Source organism: Saccostrea cucullata, unplaced genomic scaffold (assembly GCF_032062105.1).
Source record: "Saccostrea cucullata isolate Sc308-1 unplaced genomic scaffold, CSIRO_AGI_Scuc_v1 ctg1154, whole genome shotgun sequence".
Lineage (NCBI taxonomy): Eukaryota > Metazoa > Mollusca > Bivalvia > Ostreida > Ostreidae > Saccostrea > Saccostrea cuccullata.
The window spans coordinates 93,247-100,815 of record NW_026929930.1 but is presented as its reverse complement, the minus strand read 5'-3'; the positions used below and the strand labels follow the sequence as shown (position 1 = coordinate 100,815).

Below are 7,569 nucleotides of genomic sequence, written 5' to 3'. Positions count from 1 at the left end.
TTAATAAACTCTAATGATATCGTCACACGCTGTAAGTAATTTTGGTCAGACCTTTTCCCGTATATTTTGAAGTTGCATGGGAAAAGGTAATAAAAAAAAAAGATTATTTTGTTGTTCGAAAAGGTTAATCAAGTTGTTAATTTTCAAAGATTTGTACACCGATAATTGCATAATTAATGTAGTTTAAAAAAAACAAAACTGTCACGATCTTAATTCAATTCTTGTGCATAATAAAAAAGCTCATTATTTGGTACAGTATAAATTATCCTTGTGGACCGACATCGATTTTTTACCGCTCAATAAAACTTTGAAAACATAATTAAAAAAAATTATAAGAGCAATGCATTTTACTTACCTATTTTCCCTTTACGTCGACGGTTCCTTCGGCGCCTAAGGTAAAGGAGATATAAAACTACGAGAACAATCAGAGCTATAATGAAGGTGGAAACAACACCAGCAATAACTGCTGTAGTATCATCCTCTGGTTGAAATACATTAGTAGTGTTTTGTGAAATGGACCTGAAAATTAATTTGAATTTGAGAGAAGAGTTTCTTTTTTAGAGTCCAATAATTACAGTTAGTAAAATATTTTAAAGGCTGATGAACAATAAAGCATAAAAAGTAAAAATGCCTTACATTGAATCATTTGGACAGTTTTCATTTGCAAAATAGCATTTTTCCTCTGGATTTATTTCTAAGCAGGCATGATCTGAAACGTTGATTCAACAGAATATTAAGGCAATGCAATTTCAATTTTTTTTTCAGTTTATATTTTATATGCAACAAAATGCTTATAATTACATTTGTACACTTCATTTGTATTGTAGGATTCTTCTGGACAACCATTGAGAAAGGTTGAACAGTTGAGAGCGTCAAGGTGTCCAGTGGATACAGCATAAGGGCACAAATCTTTAAATTAAATAAATCATATTTTTGTAAATTAATACATTTACAGGAGCAGAATAAAAATCAAATTACAATATTGTTTACTTATATTCAAGAAGAATAAGCTGACTTACTTGCTCCATATCTGCCAATACTCCCTTAAAGACAAAATTCCACCAGTGAAGATCTGTCATCATTAGGTACACACTGGTACAGGTTCCTTCCTAGTGTATCATTAGGACACTGTAACTTAATGCCATTGCTCAGCCACGAATTGGCGTTTGTGGGACATGACGTCACTGGTTTTAACTCCACGTTCATTTCCTAAATAATCAATTTTATCAATCTTGATCAATAATGTTAAATTGAGATTTCTTAAGAAATATGAAGAAAAATTATGTTTGGATTTAAGAAACTGCCATTTTTCCATAGTTACAACCTTATTGTAACGAGACACATAGAACCTCACAAGAACAGGTCATATATAACACCCAACAGATTCCTCTACCAATTGATTATACATTTTCTGCAAAAGAAAAAAAAATAATGTTCACATAAATAGTTTGCCGGGGATATTCAATAATTAATGTCCTCTGTGCTCAGAAGGAAACAAAAATGCTTTTCAATGATTTATTTTCAAAATTTCACAAAGTTGCACTCTTTTAGTTAAAACACATGCATGTCCTGAAAATTGTTATCTAATTTCGGATTCCCTTTTCCCTTAAGCTTCATTTATATATTGTATACCCATCTATAAATCTTTTTGTTTTATAGAAAGAAATACACTAGGCATTTGCTTAATATTTTCGAGCCATTTCTGAGGAAATACACAATGAGTTAATGAATGAATCATACACCCGGATGACATTTTTGAGGCAAATTTTAAAAATCTTATTCATTTTACCCAACTGTTAACGACCCATCGCATCAAAAAGTTTTTCAAAATCACTTCTATTCGTTGAAACAGTAAATATTGAAACATACAGAAAATGATACATTATTTAAGCAACATATTGCATTATTTAATATTTACATTCGCTGTGTTTTTCTAGTAAGCTTACTGTGAAATTGATTTGAAAATCATTTTCGTGTATACTCACGCGTACGCGAAATATACACGGAGAAACGTGTGTTAACGTGACGTCACAATGAGACTGCAGCGACGTTAGTAAAATGCAATAATATAGGACAGCGAGAAATTCAAATATTGAGTATATTTTAGTTGCCTCAAAATGGGTAAAATGTAAATATAAGGAATGTTTTTCAGCTTAGTGTGAATTATTGGTGTGTGAATCACACAGACTTGCATATAGGCATATTTTTCATGAAGCGCGCTATGTCTACGTGACAAGTCTGTGTGATTCATACACCAATAACTCACACAAAACTAAAAAAACATTCCTTAAATGATACTTCTGGGCAGCGGCCTACCTGAGACAGGAAAATATGAGTTATAAAATCAACTGATGAAATGATAAATCAGCCTTTAAATACAATTTACACCATTAGAAATAAACTAAATTACTAAAACAAATATGTGCACAATTTGTGATGCAAAGTGATTTAAGGTTTCACTTATTTTATACACATGTATGTAAACAGTAGGAAAAGCGTTTTAAGACACTCTAATTAAACAAATAACGCTAGGATGAAAAAAATGAAACTTTGAACTTCTTGTTTAAATGCCATATAAATGTATGACATGCATGGTACTCTCTCTCTCTCTCTCGTCAGATTTCCAAGTGAGTTAAAATGTAGAACTAAGCAATGCATCTTTTTACTAGTTTTCCTCAGAATGAATGGTTAAAAGATCAGTTGAGAAAAAAAGGGTTTTCTTCTACCTCTTAAAATTTAACATTTGTGACTCTAATATTTTTTTGTTATTTATTGCAGTTTTTTTTTATTAAACGCATTCCTCCATGAAAAGGGTGTGTGCAGTTCATTTGATTTGAAAATAAAGATACTTTTAAACACTTAAATCAAAGTAAATTTTGAATTTTGGTATTTATGCCCCCCTCCCTTAGTGGAATATCGATAGTACACATTACAGTAAAATAATAAGTTGTGCTATATAATGTGAATATAGCTGTTAAACGTCATGTTTACCTCCTGATAACGCATATAACATTCTTTTAAAAGTCAGGTAAAACAGTCTGACTTAAACAAACCCTTGATAAAAATCACGGAATTTAATAACTTACGTAACGTTCGTACTCTTTTTTGTCCCCATAAACATTGTACAATCTTAACAAAGTTGATCTTACATGTACACAATATATATTCCTTATTTTTTGTGATTTTGAACCTTAATAATTTGTGTTCTTATAAGTTAAACTGCTTATTTTATCTTTTAAAATATTTACGCACAAACAAATAGGAGTACCTGAGTAGAGTTATTTACCTTTTAACTTCCTTCCATGCCTTTTAGATATCAACAACAGAATTTCAGACTTCAAGGTAAATTAAAAAGGGATATTTGCCATTGCTGACTTTAACGCTTAGTCATCACTCGATTCCGATCGGGCAGATACAACAAATATACCCACCCTTTCTCTTTGAACGAAGGAAATCCTAATTTCAAGTAGTTTCGTTTTAAATCACACACAGGAGGAATTTTACTATGGGTAGGCCTCAAGGTCACCTGGCGTCATATACATGAATATTCATGATAATAATGTTTACAATTTCTTCCGGAACAACACAATGAATATAATATGTTTTCATGCGTTTAAAAAGACACGCATTCTTTTACATCTTTTCACAGAATAGAAAATTACTATGTGGACAATCGATTGCTGGAAGGTGAATAGATTAAATATTTAATTAGGAATTAAAATAAATAAATTGGTGTAACATACTTTTAACTTTGACGAATATATGTGTTTTTAAATGGATCCTTCTAAACTATGGGTTATTATTACGAATTCCATTCTATAAAAAATGGCTAAATACAAATGTTTTATTGTATACATATAGTTTAATGTTCTTGAAAAAAATGTATAGTAAGTGATTTAATTTATCAATTAATGTACTCCTCTTGTTTTTTTTTTTTTTTTGTTTTAATATTTAATTAGAACTTAAAATAAAAAATAAATTGGTGTTAAATACTTTTTACTTGATAGTTTGTGTATAGTTAATAATTTAATTAATAAGTCATTGTACTCCTCGTGTTTTTTGTTTAAATATTTGTCATTTAATTCTAAATATTTCAAAGTATATATAAGTAAATTTATATTATATTTTTTTTTATTAACAGTGTTTCTATCTGGTTAAAGACACAAAAGGTTTTAGATGTCTGTCGCTCGTATCTTTGGTTATTTGAGTACTTTTTAAACCATTAGATATATATTGGAACATTTACAAGTCATTTCCGGTCAGCCATTAGTGTAAGATGTAGGCTGTTAAAGCTCTGAGAGAATTAGTGGGTGCATTGAAGATACGTGTGTGTGTATTGTCTCTTTGCAAGTACATGTATGTCATCGTATAATATGCCATAGTCTCTTAAATTAGTGATTTTGAAGCTGCTCATCAGCTGCTCATCAAGTATAGACAAAATTTTTAATTAATTGTGTCGTTTGGTCCAATGAACTCTACTCACGATACCAACCAATGTCGGACTCTAGATGTGCCAAGGACACCAAACGTAAAAGGTCTTCTGAATTAAGTTTCTCTGAGCACTTATCATCTCGAAGATGTATCACGTCTTCCTCATCCTTGCCAGATATTTCTAATTTTTCAGCCGAGATGGCCATTAACTTTGAGAACAGTCAATCAAAAATCCCATCATCCTCTCCTTTGACCCCAACATCTACAGTCCTAAGTTCACCACCTGGCTCTTCAACAGCTATAGTTGACTCCAACGGGGAGATACAAACATCTGCCATAAATGAACTAATTGTTAATGCCGTTCATAATGAGGCTTTCATGGGGGCATTTGCTCCACTTTTTGCATCTGCTATCACTCCCCACATCCAACTTATTGTTCAAAGCTGTCTCCAGCCCATTTTAAGTTCAATTAAGGAACAGCAAAAAGATATAGAGGAGCAAAATGAGGGAAAAAAAACCTTAAAAGAGAGTAATGATGAATTAAAACGTAGAGTAGATGATTTAGAATATGGGCTAGACAACCTAGAGCAGTATGGCCGCAGACCTTCTCTACGCTTCCATAATGTCCCGTTACCTGAGCAAGGCGAGGATGGGACAAGGGAGCCACTCGACACTGAATCCACAGTTATCCAGATCTGTGGAGGAATGGGTGTTACTATCACTCCTGATGATATAGATAGATCTCATCCTATTGGTAGCCCAAAACAAAATAAAATTCAAATCATTTGCAGATTTAGAAATTGGAAGATCAAAAACTGAGTTTACAGCGCAAAAAAAAATAATTGAAAAACAATGTCAATAAAATTTTTGTGACGGAAGAATTGACCAAGTACAGACAAGCCTTAGTTTCTAAAATCATACAAGCAAAAAAATCAGAAATCGTCCATAGTTTCTGAACCTACGACGGGAGAATTTTCGTTAATTTTGAAAAGAAGGGACACCGTTTCGAAGTACGTTCATTCGAGGATCTTGAAAATCTCCTAAACGGGTAAATGAATTATAAATAAATAAAACATGTGAGACATTTATCAAGACTGCCACTTACAATCCCAAGGACACAAATTATCAATTTACGTATCATATTATATTATATGTAGCTATTAAGCACTACATTTATGCAAATATAGCACCATTCACCCACTTGCTCTCCTTTGATTATGCCATTTGGTTTGTTTTTGTTCATGGTGATCGGTCGTTCTTTTGTACATATGTCACTTATGCCTAAATCACATAGATTTCCATTTTTGTTTTGTACTTTATTTTTTTTTTTTTTGTCTTTTTACCCCCATTTTCTTTTGTTTTTGTTTGTTTTTCTCCATTTTAATGTGTTCACAGTTTTGTATGTATGCTCCGCCCTATTTGCGATATTGCTCTCACATATTATACATTGCGGCTCTACAATCTATTTCTAAAGAAAAACGTATCAATATTTTAATCAAAGATAGGTAATTCTATCGAGCAATATCGAGCCGCTATTGGCAACTATTACTACAATAGCAGATGTTTTATCCAAAAAGTGTTCTTTCCTTTTTTAGATGTCAAATACCTACATTTATATTTGATAAACTCTAGAAAAAAATGGTTTAAACTACAAAAATATGTGGTATTTTTCAAAACTTTCTGCATCTGCAATTTTGGTTTCAAATTATTTTTTTCTTGCATCTTTTGTCAGGGGACATTGAAATAAATCCGGGACCTACAAATGATCAGATACACACAATGGACATCTTTCATTTAAACATCAGAAGTTTACGACATAAGATTGAAAATGTAACAGCATTAATCACGGATTTTGATATTTTATGTTTCACGGAAACACACTTGGACTCAAGTATTTGTAATAATGACATTATGATTGAAGGTTATGATACAATTTTTCGCAAAGATAGAAATTCTAATGGTGGAGGTATCATTATCTATGTTTCTTCATGTTTTCGTGCTATTCGTCGCATTGACCTTGAACCCATATCAATCGAATGCGTCTGGATAGAAATAAGTGAACCTATCTGTAATCCTTTTCTTTGTTGTATATATCGTCCACCCAGTAGCGAAAAATCCTTTTTGGACAAATTTTTATGGTCAGTTGAAAAAGTATCAGATATATCCAACAAATTTATAATTGTAGGTGACTTAAACGTTGATTTCCTTGACAATACTCGCAAACTTCCTATTAAAGACATCATGCTGAATTATCACTTGACAAACACAATCAGCGAACCGACACGAACTACATACACTTCGAATACTCTTATTGACCCAGTTTTTATCAACTCAGACCTTGTAGCACTCCACTCAGGCGTGATAAACACCGACAGTACACTAACTGATCATAAAGCAACTTATGTTTTTTTTTTAATCTAGTATCATCAAAAGTCAACCTTATGTTAGGAAAATATGGGATTACAAAAATGCTAATATAAAACAACTTAATTACCTTATAGAAAATGCTGAATGGGAAAATCTTATTTGTAAAGCATAATCAACTGACGAAGCTACCGAAAATTTTTCAACCAAATATCTAGATCTCGTTAGGGAATGTGTACCGGAAAAATCAGTATTAATAAGACCCAAAGACAAACCTTGGTTTGATTCACTTTGAAGGAAAACCTATCGGGAAAAAAAAAGATTGAAGCGAAAAGCACAAAAAAGTGATAAACAGACTGATTGGGATAATTCTAAGGATATAAGAAATAAATTTAATAACATGAAAAAACATGCTATTGAAAATTATCAAAATACTCTTGAATTACAACAAATTGATTCGAGTAAAAACAACTCTAAGCTTTACTGGAAACTTCTACGAGAGACTTTTAAAAGTAAGTCAACCACAGACATTCCCCTTTACAGTACACATCTGCATCAGGTGATGTTAAGTTTGCTTTTTCTGAGGAAGATAAGATACATGTACTCAACACTTATTTTGCTTCAATTACATGTGTTGATGATGAAATATCTGAATCACCTAAAGATAACATTGAGTGCAATAGTGTTTTTGACAATATCTTTATTTGTGAACAAGAAATTATTGACATTTTATCTATATTACCTGTCAATAAAGCCATTGGAGAAGACTGTATT

General features: G+C 31.7%; 1 long non-coding RNA gene and 1 pseudogene across 3 annotated transcripts; one reads left to right on the top strand and one right to left on the bottom strand.

Moving 5' to 3' along the window:
• Window positions 1-357: 357 nt before the first annotated feature.
• Window positions 358-3,525, bottom strand: LOC134282479 (uncharacterized). Of its 3 annotated transcripts, none has more exons than XR_009995302.1 (6): window positions 3,287-3,525; window positions 1,325-1,411; window positions 1,020-1,209; window positions 802-909; window positions 637-709; window positions 358-519 (listed from the first exon to the last, which is right to left on the bottom strand). It is a non-coding gene; the product is annotated as an uncharacterized LOC134282479 (long non-coding RNA). The 3 variants fall into 3 exon arrangements; XR_009995301.1 differs by having other exon boundaries at window positions 3,376-3,525; XR_009995303.1 differs by lacking the exon at window positions 1,325-1,411 and having other exon boundaries at window positions 3,376-3,525.
• Window positions 3,526-4,494: 969 nt separating this feature from the next.
• Window positions 4,495-5,483, top strand: LOC134282483 (uncharacterized; annotated as a pseudogene).
• Window positions 5,484-7,569: the final 2,086 nt, after the last annotated feature.